The 20,200-nt window shown below is 40.9% G+C and overlaps 1 protein-coding gene across 2 annotated transcripts in view; it reads right to left on the bottom strand.

Annotated features, from left to right (window-relative positions):
* Nucleotides 1-20,200, bottom strand: part of MYO1D (myosin ID) — a 339,488-nt gene that overhangs the window by 167,889 nt on the left and 151,399 nt on the right. The window lies entirely within an intron of this gene.

Genomic DNA, 20,200 nt, shown 5'->3' with positions numbered 1-20,200 from the left:
CTCTCTTGAAGTCAGTGAGACGAAGAGCCCCTGAACTCTACTTTGTATAATTCCTCTATTACCAGAATGGGAGGAAAGACGAACTCCCTCCCACCCCCAAAGACAACAACAACAAAAAATCAACCAAACCCTAGACTGGGAAATTCTATCAGCTTCAAAGAGACAAGTGTATACTGGTTTTCAAATGAACAAAAATCGGATTACAATTAATGCATAAGAACCAACTCACGGTTGGATTACTTGGGTGAACCGCTGTTCAAGCTTGCAGGCCATGGGTGATATGCGAAGAAATTTAGTCACTATAGCTTGGGCTTTAACTCAGGTCTGCTCCAGTTCACAGCTTCTCCTGAGAGGTTATCCAGCAGTCTGTTCTTCTAAAGGGCAAAAACCTTAATTCTTTTTCACATGTCTGTGGAATCCCGGATCACTACATTATGGCCCAAGAGATTCCAAAAGAGTCTTTCTGTTTCTAAGTCTTTAGAAGGTTATCTCCTAAGTAAGAATATGAAATCATGGGACAAGTTCTTTAGGATCATTATACTCAGGAATGTCCTTATTCAGCTAGACGAATGCCAACACAGGCATAGCTCCAAGACTGAACTACAGAATATGGTCTTATTACTAAATAACTTTTTCATCCTGGATTTTATTCTCTCACCCGATAAATTAGCTGCAAGTTCCTGTCACGTACAGAGAACAGTGTGCTAGGCTATGTTATTGCAACAAATATTCACTCCCTCCCTGCTCACATATGAGGGGTCATCGCATTGATAGAACCTGCTTTGGCCAATGGGATATAAATGCATACGACCTGAACGGCTTGAAATGTGATCCTCTGGTCAGTCTTGACTCCTGGGCCTTGCCATTACCATGAGAAGAATGTTCTCTGGAGATCTGCTGACTGCAGAAAAATGAGGGACACGTGGAGCCAATCTATACCCAACCCATGGCCCAGGATGGGATCAGTCTAGCACGGCCAGCCAAGCCCCTGATGCACGAGGAAGAAATAAATGCTGACTGCTAGACCCACGACGCTTTAGGATGATGTGGCAGGCTTAAGAATGGTCCCTGAAGAGATTTCTGCCTTTTAATCCCTGGAACCTGTAAATGTTACCTCATATGGCAGAAAAAGACATTGAGGATATGATTAGGTTAAGGATCTTGAAATGCGTAGATTAATTGGATCCCAAGTGTGATCACATATATCCTTATAAGAGGGAGGCAGTAGGGCAGCTGAAGATGGAACAGGGGGAGGTAATGTGATGGTGGATGCAGAGATCGAAGCCACAAGCCACGGAATGCGGGCAGCTGCCAGGAGCTGGAAGAAGCAAGGAATGGATTACCCCCTAGAACCATCAGAGAGGGCACAACCCAGGCAATGCTCTGATGTGGACCCAAGGACACTGATCTCAGACCTCTGGCCTCTGGAACCATAAGAAAATAAGTGTGTTTTTAAGGCACCAATAGTCTGTGATAATTAATTTTCCAGCCGCCCTGGGAAATTAATATTTCCTGCGGCTGACTGAAGCCAACACGTATCAGCTTGTTAGGCGGTAGTGGAGTCTAGGCATCACACAGAAGCAAGAGAAATTCAATTCTGGCCGCAGAGTTAAAATGTAAAGTTGTCTTTCCAGGATGGGAATAACTCTCGTGCCTACTAATTACTCCATTTGCTTCATATTATGAAGTTATGTCACTTAAATGCATATGAAGAGACCTCAAATACTAGTAAATATCTTTGCTTTCACACAGAACATAACTAATAGGAAACTTTATAAATTCCAAAGCGCCTAGAACTGAGTAATGATCACGCAATCATACTAGTGACACACGTCACCCAGGGCCACGGTGTACATGACATTATGCTGGGGGCCTGGGAGGAAATGCAAGCAAGTGTAAGGACACACCTTCCCTCAACAATGGACAATGTAGTTGAAGAGATGAGACAAGTGTGCAAAAATTAAAAGACGATCTACAGCCTACAGGAGTTCCAGGACTCCATGGGAATTTTTGAGCCATGTACTTCTTACACATCGTCTTGCTAAGAGGTCCTCCGCCCTGGCTCCCCTGCGGCATTCCTCAGGAAGGACATTTACGTGAGCAACACACACCCAGAGGTTGTACGATCCCTCAAGTGCTTTTCTCACCCACTCACGGGAGCAAGTATGGGTCTTACAGGAATAAGCTCCTACGTATAAAACAATTATCTTCAGTATTATTAACAACTCACTCATAACACGGCTCATACCTGACTGTGATAGATGTGCCCATCTCCACACCTGTGGCTGTACAGAAAAGCGAGGGGATGACTTAAACCTTCCACAAGCCTGAAACGGACAGCTCCCGCCTCCCACCACAGGGACTGCCTCAGAGCCACGTCCAAGGGACAAATGGGTTCTGGAGCAAGAAGGAAAGATGATGTTCTTTAGACGGGCATAGCTGGGAAGGATTTAGTGAGGAGATGGAATCGGGAGGAGTGCTGGAGGCAGGGCAGACCACGGGAGAAAGCACAGGAGGAAAAGTAAGGTCCGCTTGGGAGGTCTGGAGGAGATCAGTGGGGTCGTGCGGTGCTGCAGGATAATGGAAGGTCGAGCTGGTGGGAGCAGACTCCGGAAGAGTCTGATTTTGATTCTGTAGGTGACTGAAGGGTTTTTGAACAGAGAAACCTCACTAAAACATGATGTGATGTTGTATAGATGCGGGTCAAGGAGGGAAGCTTGGAAGATCACACAGAAGTCCTTCTTGAAATAAGTTTCTGGGGCACCTGGGTGGCTCAGTTGGTCAAGTGTCTGCCTTCAGCTCAGGTCATGATCTTTTATAATGAACTTATTACTTTAGACTAAAAACTGCTAAAATTTGGCATAGAAATAAATGTGACTATAGCTGTATGTTGTTCCTACTTATAACACACTTGAAGTACAACCAACTTGTGAATAAAGTCCTTTGTCTATAACCTGGGCTTGAATTACAAATCCTTGACTGTGTCTTTAGTTTTCCAAACCAACATATTTTTTCTGAGGGCTTGGTTTCTTTGAGTGTTTGTCTACACAAATACAATAAAACCAACTCAGGACAGCTGACAACTAAAGATTTTATTCTGAAATTAAATTTTCTCCAAAATACAGACTCTCATCACAGTGCTGAATTTGAACAGATAGCGATGTTTGGCAACATTCTTTCTGACAAGAACCAGCGCATATAAATAGTCCTAAATTTTCTTTAGTGATGAATAAAGCCCCCAAATGGAATGACTCATTAGTTCCTCCTCAGTGTATATAATGGGTGTGTTGGGGGGGGAGGGGGAAGTGTTGATTATTTCTAGAATTAGCAATGTGGCTAAAAGGAATCCGACTGAGCATCTTGTTTTGAGAATGTATTCTCACTTACCATTTATTATAAACACTTCTGATGTTATTAAATATTTTTACATTGTCATTGTTATGGCTGCTTAGTTTTCTACTATATGGATGTACCATCATTTATATCACTAATTTCCTGATCTTTTTCTCCACTATTTTCCACTTTCATGAAACATGTTGGAAATTCTTCCAGCTAAGCTGTTACATAAATTCTTGAGAATTTCCCTAGTCAGGGGGCACCTGGGTGGTTTGGTTAAGTGTCCGACTCTGGATTTCAGCTCAAGTCATGATCTCAGGGTCCTGAGATTGAGCCCCAACGGAGCCACCCTGCTGCTCAGTGGGGAGTCTGCTTCTGTCCTCCTATCTCCCTCTGCTCCTCCCCCAGCACGTACTCTCTAAAATAAATACATAAAAATCTTAAAAAAAAAAAAAAGAATTTTCCTAGTCAAAATTTCAAGAAGTGTAACTGCTAGACTAGAGGCAAACTAATTTTAAACATTTTTTTGGAAACGCATTGCTAAACTACCCTACAGAAAGTTATCACCAATTTACTCCTATGTCAATAGTACATGTATCCTCAGCAATACTAAGTATGATTTTTAAAAAAACCTTGAGTATCCGACAGGTGAAAAAAAATGACAGCCATTCTTCTTCTTCTTCTTCTTCTTTTTTTTTTTTTTTTGGGTGAACTGATCACCCATATTTTTGGCTCAATTTTTTTAATGATGTATTTATCTAATTTTTTTTGGAAGGGCCCTTTGTCTATTGAAGGCATTTACATTCTGCACCTTAAAAAAAGAATAAAGTCTGCCCATAATGAGAAAACTGAATGCTCCAAATATAGGCAATAAATAATGACACATTTCCCAGAACACGTTGAATATTTCATAAACTTTTTTTTTGGTTAGCTAAACTTAATCATCCAAGTGGGCTGTGTTTAAATGAGAGAATATGAACAGTTATGGATACACTTGGATTTCCTGGTAGCAGTCAGACACCTTTGCTCTAGGAAGGAAAGGAATCAAATATCCCTAAACCCTGCCCATGCTCACACTTAAGCCACGTGGATTCTATTATATACCTAACTTGATAAACAGGACACATTTTACCATCTCTTAAGTATCTTAGCTTAATGAAGTATAGTGCAAAATGATGTGCTTAGCCTTTTTTAAAAGTCACTTTTGAAAAATCGTCTTGGGGGGAGGTGATATTTTACATTAAATATCAGTGCTGTCACTAAGCAGCGAATGTCCATTACAATAAAATAATTTCATTGCCGCCTTTAGTATTTGTTACCCAATTATTTCCAAAAGGATCCAAGGGAGCTTATGGTAAATGTTACACAGACCATGGAGTCACCCAAATAAGGCTAACAGGCAGCTAGGCAATGGGGCAGGGGTGTGGGTGGGCAGGGAGACAATTAACTTGAAATCCCCAACTCCAAACCAGCTCAGAGATTCCCGGCTGCAGCAGTAACTGGGAAACTTAATGAGCTACAGGGATTTCATTATTTAATAGGGTTGGTAATTAAAGTAAATACTCCCGCCATCTAAATAGGTTTTATTTCTAAATAATAATTTTTGTTGAGGAGAGAAAGATTAATTGCTCAGCCGTGCTTCAATGGTATTGTCTGGCTTGGCTGTGCACAGTTTCAGCTACCCGGGTAATAAAGCTTTCCTTCCGACAAGCTTCGGGTTGTAAGCATCCTATCTGTGTGATCTCTCATTGGAGTCTGGGATGGCCATCCTCACTGAATTGTTCAGAAGTTTTGTAATTTAATGTAAACATCTATTCGTAGATTGCTTCCCCTACCCTAATTAATTCCTTACAAAGAATCAATCTCTTGAGCTTCCAGCAATTAAAAAGGAAAAAGGGCAATGAAAAATGCAGCCAAGGGTTTTTTTTTTTTTTTCCTTTCCCCTTCCTTTTTTTCCTACCACCACCTATAGGGGCCAGAAAGTGTTGTCATGGAGACAACAGCTGCTGGGTTATGAGTGACAGGTATCAAGAGAGAAGTGTCTTGGAAAGGGAACATCTCAAGTTAAAAAAAAAAAAAGTGGTGAGAGGAAAACCAATGCAAGCTCTTTTACTAAGCATGGCAGGGGAGCTCAGTCGAAAGGTGTATTTAAGGTAGCAAAGAAGAAAAGCAACGTTTCACCCTCCCTTTCACCTAACATAGGAAATGTTTTCCTTCCAAAGGGGAACAGATTCCTTTTAAGCAAATCTCAAGCATATGTACATATCTTGGCATAATTGCATTTTAAAATTGGGATTCACACTGATGCACCAAATTGGTTGCCTTAGTAATGAGAAATCACCCGGGCAACGGATTTGCTGCTCTTTCAGGGGGAGCAAATCATCTGCTTCCCACTTATGGGGGAGCAGGCTGGGGAAGGGGTGGCAGGGGTTTCCTACTGGCAGTATCGGAGAGGAGATAAACGAGAAACAAATTATTTTGGACACGTCACCATTATTTTCCAAATACGCTTTTATCTTTTTTATTCATCAGTGAGGTGGGAGGAGAAAAGAGGGAAGCTGAAGGGAGGGTCTGTGGAAAGGGGGAGGGAGGGAGGGAGGGAGATGGGGGGGGGGGGAGGGGGAAGAGGGCGGGAGGAGGAAGGGGAAAGAAGGCTCTGTTGTTCTGGTGAATTTCTGAAGCATTTTTATTGTTCTAAGAGGCCTCTGCATTTGCCTCTGTGTAAATACTAAATGGCATCAGTTACTGGCTTACATTATAAATCAACAGAAATTTTCTTCACAAGAATAAAATAAATGGCTTAAACACTAATGTGACTGTAATAGTGCCGCTTAGTAACATAGGGGTGAGGCTTCAGTGTTCGATACTCATTTACTAAATGTCCTACATGCGATAAACACTCCTCTGTTTCTTCATTAAGAACATACACCCTTTCCCATACCTATCTTCATTACCATGAGCTACCAGTAAATGTTCAACATACTTCTCACTTGAGGATTCTGGTACTTGGCTTGTGCTTCTTCTCCTCCTGTATTCCTGCCTTCATCTGGGTCAACTTTACCATGATGGTTATTAAATAAACCAGTTGTCTCCTAATCGCCAGATTAAGGAGGCACTTCCCAGCCCTTGCTTTGTTGGACATTTCTATGCCTGATATTGATCATTTCTTCTCACTTGAAATTTGCTACTTCTTTCCTTTCCCTGACTTCTGTGTCCATTGGCTTGCTGGTCATCTTGGCTTAAATGTCTCTCAGACGCCTTGAACACATCATGCCTCAAACTGTTACTTTCCTCCACATCAAGCTCCTGTACGTACCCTCCATCTCTTTGTCAGTGGTTAGTGAGTGACACAAGCTATGTGCTGGAAACCTGGGAACTATTGATTCTTGGCTTTTATCTGTCTCCCATTCCAACAACTGTCATGATGGGCTGACTTTTTTTTTTTTTTTTTTTGTAAGTAAGCTCTATGCTCAATGTGGGGACTGAACTCATGACCCCGAGATCAAGAGTCACATGCTCTACTAACTGAGCCAACCAGGTATCCTTTTTTAATTAATTTAAATTAATTTAATTAATTTTAATTCCTAAATATTTCTCAAATTTCTCCCCATCTCAATTACCAATGCTTTGATTGAGGACCCCATTTGTTTTCCCCTAGATTGTAGCAAGAAGTTCTTATTGGCTCTCCTACCTCCAGTCTTGACTTTTTTTTTTGTTTTTTTAAGTAGGCTCCATGCCCATTGTGGAGTCCAATGCAGGCCTTGCAACCTTGAGATCAGGACCGAGCTGAGATCAAGAGTCAGACATTTAACCAACTGAGCTTGGGAACTCCTCCAGCCTTGACTTCTAATTTTCCCTTACCATGGACCGATTTAGAACTCAAAATGACCACAGTACCTCTCCCTCTTAAACCTTTCAATGGGACTTCCATCAAGTATGGGAGGAACATGGCAGAACAGATAACCAGACATGCCCACTCCCAAGAGAAGGTAACACGTACCCCTACCCACAGCTGAGCTTACAAGAGAGTCAGGGACTGACTTAGGTGTCAATATTAGATTGGTGAAAATGAAAAATTCTGAGAATTCAAATTGTTGTCAAGGATAGGGACCAATAAAAACCCTCATATATTTCAGGTTAAGTTTAAGTGGGTAGTTACTTTGGAAAGCAATTGGACAATCTTTAGTAAACTTGGAAAACATGCAGACTCTAAAACCTAGCATTTGCAGTGTGGGATATGTTCTCTAGAGAAGCAGTTCTTAGGACATGGAGTGGGGAACGTCGAGCATTGCCGAGACCCTTTTAAGGGAGTCTCAAGAGAAAAACTGGTTTCATAATAAAACAAGCACTTTATTTACCTTTGTTAATTCTTATGCTCTCACAAAGCTACAGCGGAGTTTTCCAGAGGCTCTGTTGCATGTGATGATATCACCACTGGCAAATGGAATGTAACGTGGTGTATTCTTGAATTTTCTAAGATGAGCTTTTTGGGGAGGGGATCCTCAAAATTTGAGAGAGGCTTTCCCACAAAGACTTAGTCCCTTCTAGAAAGGAAACATTCAAAAATGTTCATTGTAGCATTAGTTGGAATGACCAAAAAAAAAAAAAGGAAAAAACTAAGTATTATCTGGAAAATTAATGGCTCTTCCAATAATGAAATGGCATAAAGAAGTAAAAGTAAATAAACTAGGGCTACAATTACAGACCCAGGAAAATTTGAGAAATGTGCCAAGTGAAAAAAAAATCACGTTGCAGGAGACTTTGTGCGGCACAGCGTGGTGAAAGAGTCTTGCAGGCCGTGACAGGAAAGGGATAATCAAATCGGGGGCTGTTGGCCTTGAACAGAGGTTATTAATGAGGAACCATGACAGAATGGGAGCTTGTTGACCCAGGTGTTTTGAGAAGACAAGCCCTGAGCTGGCTCTCTACATCGTGTTAGGTAAACAAGAGAAACGTTAGTAATTATTTATACGCTTGTTATAAAATTCAAGCTAAATCTACATTTAATCCTGTCACGGCAGGTTGTACTGCAGCCATGTATGATTGCTCCTAATTATCCGTGCGGCTGTTTCCTACGAAGGGCGAGGAACTTCCCCGCAACATTGAAAGAGCTGTTTTAGTAATTCTAAGAACTAGGGTTAGTCTGTGTTGATTCTGGGAAACAACATTTGTTTGAATTATTTTTGTAGGAAACTTTGTTACTTCTTTAAGTTTTTTTTTTTCTTTTTAAAGATTTTATTATTTGACAGAGAAAGACACAGTGAGAGAGAGGGAACACAAGAAGAGGAGCAGAGGGAGAGGGAAAATCAGGCTCCCCGATGAGCAGGGAGCCCGATGTGGGGCTCGATTCCAGGACCCTGGGATCATGACCTGAGCTGGAGGCTGACGCCTAACAATTGAGCCACCCAGGTGCCCCGAAAACTCTGTTACTTCTTCTATTTATTGCAATTTTACCCCATAAATGACAATCAGCCCACTATGATAACACAGGTCCTGTTCCAATGAACTCAACCTGTAAAAAAGGTTTATAAAATATAGATTCAGATCCGTTCTTCCCGTAAACATGAATCTAGCAGAGTGGTTCCCAAACTTTTTGGTACTACTTCTTCTCCCAGAAAGCTTTCTGTCCTCAGCTCAGGAAGCTCAGGGTCTATACTCAGAGCCCACCTGGCAGTGATTCCATACGCCAGTGTCCCAATTACCCCATCCCACTGGCTGGAGGGCTAACACATCTCCCTCCTGACTAGGTTGTCCGCTCCTTCTGGGTGGAGCACAGTTCATTTTTATGTCCCTATTCAGTAATGAATGAACAAACTCGACGCATTACTTATTTAAAAATGCATATGAGCACCCTTCTCCCACATGGCTGCATCTCACAGTGCTGGGAAGGACACATGCTATTTGCTTCTCACAGCATACTGAACAGACATATAGTCAATGGCCACCACGTGATCAAAGGCACATTTTTTTTTCTTTAATCCTTTCAACACAATAATTAAGCTTAAACTTCATCTACAGTCATCCTAACACATCTTTCCCAACCTGCTCATGGCTCACAAGTCACCTTTACCAAAACAAATAAAAATCTCTTCTCCTGGAGCCTCTATTCTCAGTAAAATTGAGTCACTGATTACTTTCATTAATATACATATGTATGTCAAAGCTGATTCATACTTTCAACATAAATGTTTCCTTCCAATTGTAGTCAAAATGTATCTCAGTTCACATACTTAATAGTAAATGACTCAGATATCTCTACATGTCTACTGATGTCCTTTAATAAAGGAATCTTGCCAAATCATATTCTTCTTCCTCTTCCACCACTTTTGTGGCTGGTTTTGTACGCTGTTCTTTGGCAGTGTGAGTCATACCTGTTTTTCCTACAAGGAGGACATTCTGAATGATGCCACCGTGGTGAAAGAGAATGGTGGTTAAGAGCACGTGCAAAAGACTGGCCTACAGGGGGCAGGTCCCAGCTCTGGCGTTCACCATGTCTGTGACCGCCAGGGACTTACTCAGGCACTCGGTGGCTTGAGTTCCCTTTCCTATTAATTGAAAATAATACTAGACACTCAAAGGATCCACTTAACATAGATCCACTTAACATATGTAGAAGTATCCCAAACACCTTCACTCACCAAAGATTAGCTACTGCCTTTTTTTTTTTTTTAACTTTAAGGGCAAGGGGCACCTGGGTGGCTCAGTTTGTTAAGCATCTGCCTTCGGCTCAGGTCATGATCCCGGGGCCTGGGGATTGAGCCCCACGTCGGGCTCCCTGCTCGGGGGGAGTCTGCTTCTCTCCCTCTCTCTCTGCCTCTCCCTCTAACTGGTGGCCCCCCACAGCCAAAAAAACCCTTTAAGGGCAAAATTAATCAATTTTATATGAGAAGTAATTATTTTGCTTTTAATCTGAGAAAGAAAACACCTGACTGGTTTTGCCAAGAAGACAGTGAGCTTTGCTTGAAAATGATGTGAAAGACCCCACGGCTTCATGCCACTACGTGACAATGTTTTGAAATACACGACACATCAGGGGATGGGGCAAATGAAAAACTAAACAACAGGATCCAATTTTCAGATGATTCTATTCACACTTTTTCTTTTGGCTTGTTTCACAATTACTATCCTCAGGTCTGTGCTAACCTCTGAGACTATTCATCTATGATAAACAGTCTTCTCTGTTTTAGAATTTACTGTTTTCACGATATGCTTTAATGAGCTACTTTTGATCCCTCACAAGATCCATCTGGACAATCCAACCATAATATGTAATATTATAACATACCATAATATAACCCACCCCTAAAACCATACTATGCAAATCTAGCAAGTAAGCACAAGAACATACAATGTTACAGCTGGATGGACAAACCAACCAGGGCAGTCCTTATGACACATGATACTTGAGTCGTCTTTAGAACATACCATTTTTAGGGATGAAATATCACAGGGTTCCTGGGTGGCTCAGTGGGTTAAGCCTCTGCCTTCGGCTCAGGTCGTGATCTCAGGGTCCTGGGATCATGCCCTACATGGGGCTCTCTGCTAAGCTGAGAGGGAGCCTGCTTCTCCCTCTCTCTCTGCCTGCCTCTCTGCCTACTAGTGATCTCACTCTCTGTCCAATAAATAAATAAATAAAATCTTAAAAAAAAAAAAGGATGAAATATCACGGAAAATCCTAATTAATATGCTAAAGACTAGTGTGTCCTATTCTCCACGGTGCCTCTGTTTCGGGGCTCCTATCCCTAACCATCTGTGGGAAGACAGTTCTAAGACAACTGGGAACAAGAAACACAAACTACTTATTAGGCAATGTTGAGGAATTCTGGTTAATTTTAAGGGGTATGAGAGTGGCATGCAGACGTCCTCTGTGCAGATTAGAATGGTATGTAAGGGTGAAACGATCAGACGGCTGGGATCCCCTTTTAAAACACCAAACTAAACCCCCACACGTTGAAGCACGAGGTGAAACTGCTGAACTGCAGGACAGCGGCTGATGCCGTGAGAAGGGAACACGGGAAGTCCTCAAGCTCTTCCTTCTACTTCTGCGAGCATTTGGAATGCTTCATGATAAAAATGTCCAAAAAGACAGAAGATCCACCTTTTTTCAAGTTATACTCAGTGACTGTATGCTAGGCTCCTCAATTCCAGAAACTGGAGTTAATAAGCTTAATATTCCGTGATCAGAATGCAGTAAAACTAAAGATTACTAAAAAACTAGAAAGCAAAACCGAGTGTACACAAAACATGGATCGCCTGGGAACGATTTTTAAAATATTTTTTTGAATAGTCAACAGATACACGAAAAGATGCTCACCATCACTCATCGCTGGGAGAGGGAGGTCAAAACCACAATGAGATATCACTTTATCCCTGTCAGAATGGCCAGAATCAGAAAGACAAGAAACAACACGTGCTGGTGAGGATGTGGAGAAAGGGGAACCCTCACGCACTGCTGCTGGGAATGCAAACTGGTGCGGCCACTCCAGAAAATAGTATGGAGGTCCCTCAAAAAATTAAAAATAAAAGTACATACAATCCAACAATTCCTCTACTGGGTATTAACCCAAAGGAAATGAGAATACTAATTTGAAAAGATATATGCACACCTATGTTTATTATAGCATTATTTACAATAGTCAAGACATGGAAGCAGCCCAAGTGCCCACTGATACATGAATGGAAAAAGAAGATGTGGTGTGTACACACACACACACACACACACACACACACAGGATGGGTTCTTGCTGTTTGCGCTATTATGGATGGATCTAGAGGATATTATGCTAAGTGATGTAAATCAGAGAAAGACAAATAGCATATGATTTCACTTATATGTGGAATCTAAAAAACAAAACCAACAAAAACAAGAAACAGACCCATAAATCTGATGGTTGCCAGAGAGGAGAGGGTGGCAAGATGGGCAGAATGGGTGAATGGGAGTGGGGAGTACGGTTCCAACTATGGAATGAATAAGTCACGGGAAGAAAAGGTGCATCACAGGGGATATAGTCCATGACACTGTACTCGAGTTGTATGGTGAGAGATGGTAGCTATGCTGTGTGAAAGCAGCGTATAGACTTGTGGAATCACTATCCTGTTCTCCTGAAACTAATGTAATATTGTGTGTCAATTATAGGTCAACTTAAAAAAAAAAAGAAACAATAAACATGTTTAAATTGGAAAAAAAATTTTTAAACAACTTTTCAGGAAAGAGTAAATTTGAACTTAAAAATAATTAAATGATAATATATCAGGTCTTATAAAAATAATTAAATGATAGTATATTAGGTCTTATTATAAATGATAATATATCAGGTCTTATAAATGATAATATATCAGAAAAAACAGTTCTAAAAAATTTCATATCCATTATTAATAAATGTGAAAGAAAAAAAATTCATGAAGCACCCAATATCAGAAGTTGGAGAAAAGATAATCTCCTGCTTGTTTCTGCTCTTTTCATTCCAAAAGAAGGAACTGTTGAATATTAAAGACAAAACTGATAAATTAGAAATAAGAAAATGGCGAATTGAATAAATCAGAGAGCTGATTCACTGAGGGAAAAAAAAACAGTAAAATGCATCATTAACTAAAGCTGATCAAGAAAAAAGAGTGAGCACAAATCGAATTCACAAAATAAGAAATGACAAGAGAGGAATGACTAAAGACACAGGGGAAATGAAAAGAAACGTAAGAGATAACTTTGTTCAGTTCTATTCAATTAAATTTGAGAACCTGTACGATTTTCTAGGAAACTGCAAATCACCCATGGAAGATACAAAATAAGTATTCCATAGAATACTGATTCCATGGAAGATACAAAATAAGAACACATCAACTCTTATGAAGAACGAGAGAAAGTTGTTGAAGAGTTATGACCCAACAAATACCCGCTCTTAGATGTCCTCACAGGGAAATTCAACCTGAACAGATGAACTCCCATGGGATTAGATTGTTCCAGAATATGGGACAAGAAGGTTATCCTGCTGAGGCAAACATTATACTGACACTTAATTGATCAGTACCATTCTCAGAATTGATAACTCAAAAGAGAAAAAAATTACATAAGCGTCTTGATTCCTACAAAGAATTCCATTTAGTTCGACACCTTTTTTTTTTTTTTTTTAAATCTACTCTTGATTTTGAAAGTACTCTTCTTAACACAACAGGAATGGATGGATACCTCCTTAACGTGTTCAAATGCATCTGCCTCACAGCAAGCATGGACAGGAACTCAGTGCAAACATTCCCAGCAAATTCAGGAACATTTCAAGGATGTCCAGTATCCCCACTCCAGGAGATTTCACAAGGCAGGCTTTGCAGAGTGTGGTCCCCTCCGCACATGACTGCCAGTTTGAGGGTGGTGGCCTGGAAGTACAGCTAATCCTGGCACAAAAACAAGAAGAAACTGTCGCATGTGCCATCTCAAAAGGACAATGGATTTTCCATGCTTTTATATGTCCTTTACCAAACATTATACCTGATGCTTAAATACTGCTGATGCACTGATACAGGTAGCCTTATTTTTGTATAATATTCTCACAATATTGGTTTGTCAGCAGAATGCCAAATATTTATGATATTGAATTTTAAAACAATTCTGAACTCCACATAAAACTGGAAACAACGATCACACATGAGTTCAGCCCACACTAAATATTTTATCTCACTAGCTGGAGGGTCTTTTCCTCCTTCCTCTGCTTTATCACAACCTCTTTTCACACTCACCTATTTTGCACCCTTTCTTGTCCACTCACTCCCTTCGTTTCCTCGTACCCTGCTTATGAGATTGTGCCAGTTTTGCTATGGCCTAATAATCAAACCACTACCATCTTCTAATCAGGAAGCTATAGACAAGTGGGGGTGTCTAGGAGCCTCGGTCAGTTGAGTGCCTGACTTCGGCTCAGGTCATGATCTCGGGGTCCTGGGATTGAGCCTCGTGTCGGGTTTCCTGCTCAGCGGGGAGCCTGCTTCTCCCTCTCTCTATGCCTCTCCCTTGCTTGTGCTCTCTCTCTTTCTGTCAGATAAATAAATAAATAAATAAAGTCCCTCTTTTTTTTTTTTTTTTTTAAAGGAAGCTATCAGACAAGCAAAAATAAAATTCTAGGAGCCTGTGGACTCTAGAAGGCCAATGGATCTGAATACTTGGAGTGTGAGGTTTCTATTATTCCCTCCCTGAACATGTGTGTAGGTTCCCATAACTGTAATAGAAGACTGCCAACTGACTTTAGATTCAGCCTTGACTGTGGACCCCACACAGTTCCCAGCACCAGGGGCTACAGGCTTTCCAACCGTGTTCAAGATGGAATACAAACTGGAAAAACTCAGGGCACGTGGTGTGAAGCAAGTCAGTGGCTAGCATGATTTGCTTTTCCAAAGGGCTGGCAGCTGTCACATTCGTGAGTTGTAAATGCAATCCCAGGGTCCCCACAAACTGCTTGGAGGAAAATGATTAAAGCCTCAAGATACTACTTTAAAAAAGAATGTCTAGGTGTAGCAGCCTTCAGGATGGGATATAAGAAGGGCCTCGACCTCTTCACCACACCATGGCACACTGACATGGGTCATTCCATTCCCTGGAGCTAGGATCAAAGCTGCGCAATCTGAAATGGTCCCAGGATGTGATATGGTGACTAATTAACATATCCATCCACAATCAACTATAGACACCATTTAAGAAGGGGCTAATTCCCCCAGATGAAGACACAGTTCACAAAGGCACCTATCTGTCTTATAGATAAGTCAAGAAAGCCAACCTTAAATCCATTAACCTATTCCAAATTTGTAAATGGCCACACGAAAGATAAATGTCCCGGATATTTTCTATCTCCCTTTGAGAATCCATCTTTCATGTCACCTTATATGACAATTTTGATCTTGCCCTGTGATTCCCTAAAATGAAAACATAAGTTTAATACTATAAATGCACCGAAAACAAAAAAGGAAGAGTTTCTTGGGATGACCCATACTCCACTTCTCTCCCAAGACAGTGACATATTTTAAACAAAATGTGTACAGAATATTAGAGGATCATGACTCTTTGTAATGCATTTGGTGTGGTATTTTCATTAAAGATTTTATAAGAAACTACAGTCTTCCCTCAGGGTTTCCCCAACGAGGCAACAAATGAGTGTCTTATTTTTCGAGAATTAATGAACACAACATATAGAAGGTAAACGATAAAAGGTAAAATGATAAAAGAACAAAACAAAAGAGGGTCAAATGATAAAAGAAAAGTCCAAGTTGAAGAAGGAATAAAGCTACAACAACAAAGTCAACATGGACAGATCAGCCTCACAACACATTTACTATACACGTCCCCCTCCACCCCACATGCTTGCGGCCAGGCTGACAATGGATCTCTCAGAACCTGTAATTCTGAAAACTTTAAAAAGTTCTTCAGTGCTGCCTGGAAACACCATCTTATTGGATTTCTCATTCGTGTGTGATGTAAGGAACACACGCATAGACACCTATGTCGAGGGTAAGTGAAGCAATTACGTATTACTGAAGGAACAGAAGTGTGACCTTTAAAAAAAATCCCACCGGCTAGCCCGATTCATTTCTTTCAGTGACGCAAAGATGTGTTCACAACAGCTGGAGTTTTGTACAAAATGCTCTTTTCAATATTCAGGCAAAACACTCAGGTTTTAGGTCATTCAGAGAGGGTGTTTAGAAGGATAAAAATATCCAGGACTTTGGGGAGGCTGGCTCTTTCACGCCCCAGTGGGCGGGAGCATAAATTGGTTCTATCTTTCCAGAAGCTGTCTGGTGACGGGTACAGAAAATCTGAAAAGTGTGTATTGTTAAACCAAAAATGTCGTCTGAGAATTTATTCTAAGAAAATAATCAAGGATGATGAAAAGCTCTTGCTAGTAGTAAAAACAGCACAAGCAGGAACAATAGCTAATACGCATTGAACTCTGGGCCAGGCACCCCTCTAGGTAAGCACAGCTGTGCACTGCAGTGGGACCTAGACAGCAAAAAATGGGAAAAACCTGAACATCCGGTAATAGCAGATAAATGACTAAAGAAGCTCTAGTAAATCACATTAAGGACTGAGCCAGCTCTTATAAATACACAAATACGTGGTTACACATGTGAAGATGGAACAAAAAAGTATTACATAACTAGACAACATGATTAATTTATATTTAATATAAAATTTTACTTTAAGAATATAAATTTATGTTTTTCATTTTCCTACATGAACTTGTATTGCTACCACTTATGTACTATGAAACCAATAAAAGTCTTTGATCTCTAGATGGTTCTTTAAGATGGCTTGCTCTTTCTTCTTTTCTTTCTTCTCTTTTTTGGGGAAAAGAATTCATCTATTCATTTTAGAAAGAGAGCGAGAACAAGGACAGGGTAGAGGGAGAGAGAATCTCAAGCAGACTCTGCATTGAGCATGAAGCCCGACATTGGGTGTGATCCCACGACCCTGAGATCACAACCTGAGCTGAAACCAAGCATTGGACATTCAATGGACTTAGCCACCCAGGGGTCCCTAAGATGGTCATTTCTTTTTTTTTTTTTTTTTTGACAGAGAGAGATCACAAGTAGGCAGAGAGGCAGGCAGAGAGAGAGAGAGAGAGAGAGAGAGGAGGAAACAGGCCCCCTGCTGAGCAGAGAGCCCGATGCGGGACTCGATCCCAGGACCCCGAGATCATGACCTGAGCCAAAGGCAGTGGCTTAACCCACTGAGCCACCCAGGCACCCAAGATGGTCATTTCTTTAAAGAAAAGATATTTGTAAGGGCGCCTGGGTGGCTTAGTGGGTTAAAGCCTCCGCCTTCGGCTCAGGTCATGATCTCTGGGTCCTGGGATCGAGTCCTGCATTGGGCTCTCTGCTCAGCAAGGAGCCTGCTTTCCTCTCTCTCTCTCAACCTTCCTCTCTACCTACTTGTGATCTCTCTCTGCCAAATAAATAAAAATTAAAAAAAAAAAGAAAGAAGAGACATTTGTAGCATTTCACAAATCTTCTAAAATGTCAAGCATATGAACAAATATATGAAGATAAACAAGACGCACTAAACAGATTACCTGTAATTCTTGATACTGCACACTCGGTGGTTTAGACAGTTTTAGTGTAGACCTACGCATTTTTTATGAATCAAAAAGCAATGCAATTTGTATCTTTTCTGCAATCTCTGTGGTTTTGCAGTTTGTTCTCTTAAGGACAATAATTTTGGAGGTTCTGGTTTTAGTTAATGTCATCAACTCTGCCACTTCCAACTTGCCATTAAATCTCCACAAAGGCGCAGAAAAGGCATGAGAATACATGGAAAGTTAGATTCTCACATGTTAAAGCAACACAGTATCACACAGTAGGATATTGGCATAGGAATTGTCAATGGAATAAAAGAGTGAGTCCTGAAAATAGACTCAAGTATATATGGGAATTTATTATTAGACAAAAGCGGAATTTTAATTTAGTGGAAAAAAGAGGAATTTTTTAAATAAACTGAATTAGAATAGCTGGGTTTTAACTTGGAACAAAACAGAGCTGGACCCTTATATAATACCACGTATAAAAGCTAAATCCCAGATCTAAAACTTCTCTGAAGAAACTCAAAGACACAACGAAAAAAAAAGATAAGACATATTAAGTGGAAAATTTCATGTTGAAGAGTACACCATAATGACAAATGATAGCTTAGGAAAATAGCTACAATACCTAAAGATAATCGCTCCCACAAATTTAAAAGCAAAAGGTAAACAACCCAATAGAAAATTGGGCCAAGGATACGAATAAGCAAATAATAGGCAAAGCTATCTGAAAAGGCCAAGAAACACACCCTCATGAAGAGTCATGAGAACACAAAATTGAAGTAGAATGAGACACCATTTCTTACTGATAAAAATGAAAAAAATTCAAAAGCCTGGTAAAAGTCACTGCAGTTAAAAAAAAAATCAGGGAAAATAAGTTCACTTACATTGTGGGCTACGCAATGTGAATGGTTAATATCTACAATGACGCCCTTCGAACAATAATCTTGCTCATGGGCGTCCAGTGCACAGAACGAAGGCGTTAGCACAGAAGTCTTCAGTGCATAGGACGAAAGATTCCTACGTGTACAAGAAGTCTATTAAAGTTATGGGAAGACTGTGGGAGCATCTGGAAAGGAGTTAACACAGCAGGCGTGAGATTGTATCCCTAGAAAGGTCCGTGTCATCCAAAGTTGACCCTTGGCCAGTGTCTTCGAACTTGACTGGGAAACAGTTTCACATGCTGATACGAAACTTTCCCTAAATGGTAAGAGTGACTCAATGTGGTTACACTACTTGTGCAAACAGTGGGGTTTATAATACCTACCTGCTGCCCTTCTTCGAGTATGGGATTTCGGTACATGTGGGGCAGAGGGTGCAAACGTAATCAGTCCCCAGTAAAAACTTCAAGCAGCGAGTCTCTGATGGGCTCTCTAGTAGACAGCACTTAGCATGTGTTGTCACAGCTCATTTCTGCAGGAATTAAGCATGTGCTGTGCAACTCCACTGGGAGAAAACTCTTAGAAGCTTGCTCCTGGTTTCCCCTGGATTTTACCTGCTGTGTCTTTTCCCTTTGCTGATTTTTGCTTTGCATCCTTTTGCTGTAATAAATTTAATTCATGAGCACAACTACAGGCTGTGCCCTGTGAATCCTTTTAGTAAATCACCACAACTGGAAGTGGCCTTGGGGACCCTTTGACATAGGCTGTGGGAGCTGTTGTGGGCAGAGAAGGTAAATGTGGGAAAAAGAATATCAAAACATTATAAAAAAAAGAGAAAGGTGCTCATAAAAAAATCACCATGTGAACTATGATGTCATTTATATTATAGTACATATGCTTGTCTATAAGCACAGAAAGATAATGGATAATCAGAAAAAAAATAAAGCTATTTTTTTTATTTAAAAAGGGAATATAAAAGTCAGTTGTTGGAAATTCTGGTTTAATACTGTATCTCTTGGGACGCCTAGCTGGCTCAGTTGGTTAAGTGTCTGCCTTCGGCTCAGGTCATGATCCTGGGGTCCTGGGATCGAGCCCCACGTGGGGCTTTCTGCTCAGCAGGGAGCCTCCTTCTTTCTGTCTCTCTGCCTGCCAATCTGGCTGCCTGTGCTCTCCCTTTCTCTGTCAAGGAGATAAATAAAATCTTAAAAAAAAAAAGCATCTCCTGATGCTGCCTTTCCTAACTTCCTATTCCTGTAAGGTATAGGAATGTAACCATTCCTGTAAGGTTACAGAAAAAAATAAAAACACACAGCACATGAAAACTTAGGTGACTGAGGACCTATTCCCAGAAGCTGAGAGAAACTTCCAATAATTTTTATGGGCTATGGAGTTGGTTTGAAAACCAATCAGTAGATCACCTATTATCATACCCTAGAATGGTTGGCCTGAAAATTCAGAGAAAGATCCTTATTTCCTGCTCCACTGCTTTATGGTTCAGAAATGCAAGATCTATATCACAGGGCACGCTGGAAGCTCTCCCCCGTGGCATGGGTGGCAGCTTTTGAAGTAGTCAACCTTCCTCTTTTAGAACCTCCCCTTTCTATGTAGAAATGGTAATTTCTCCCCAGAAGAGAAGCAGAGGTGCTGCAGAGAGGGAGAACCATAGTAGGTATGCATCCCTACTGTGCAAGAGCTGGCTCATGGGGTTGGGGGCGCCATCTTGGACTAGCCAGGCTGGAGCAGATTCAAGTCTGTGGGACACTGCCAACTGTGGAGAAAGTGGGCAGATTGCCACTGGAAAATGAAGAACAGGATTCCACTAGCCGCCAAGCAGACAGAAAGTGAGTTCACAGTAGGGCAACTACACAATGTATCATGCATCATTATCCATAGCAAAAGTGACACTTTTGAGAGAGAAAGGGGAACATGAGA

Source organism: Mustela nigripes, chromosome 16 (assembly GCF_022355385.1).
Source record: "Mustela nigripes isolate SB6536 chromosome 16, MUSNIG.SB6536, whole genome shotgun sequence".
NCBI lineage: Eukaryota > Metazoa > Chordata > Mammalia > Carnivora > Mustelidae > Mustela > Mustela nigripes.
The sequence above is the reverse complement of the archived record's forward strand: the minus strand, read 5'-3'. Positions and strand labels throughout refer to the sequence as shown.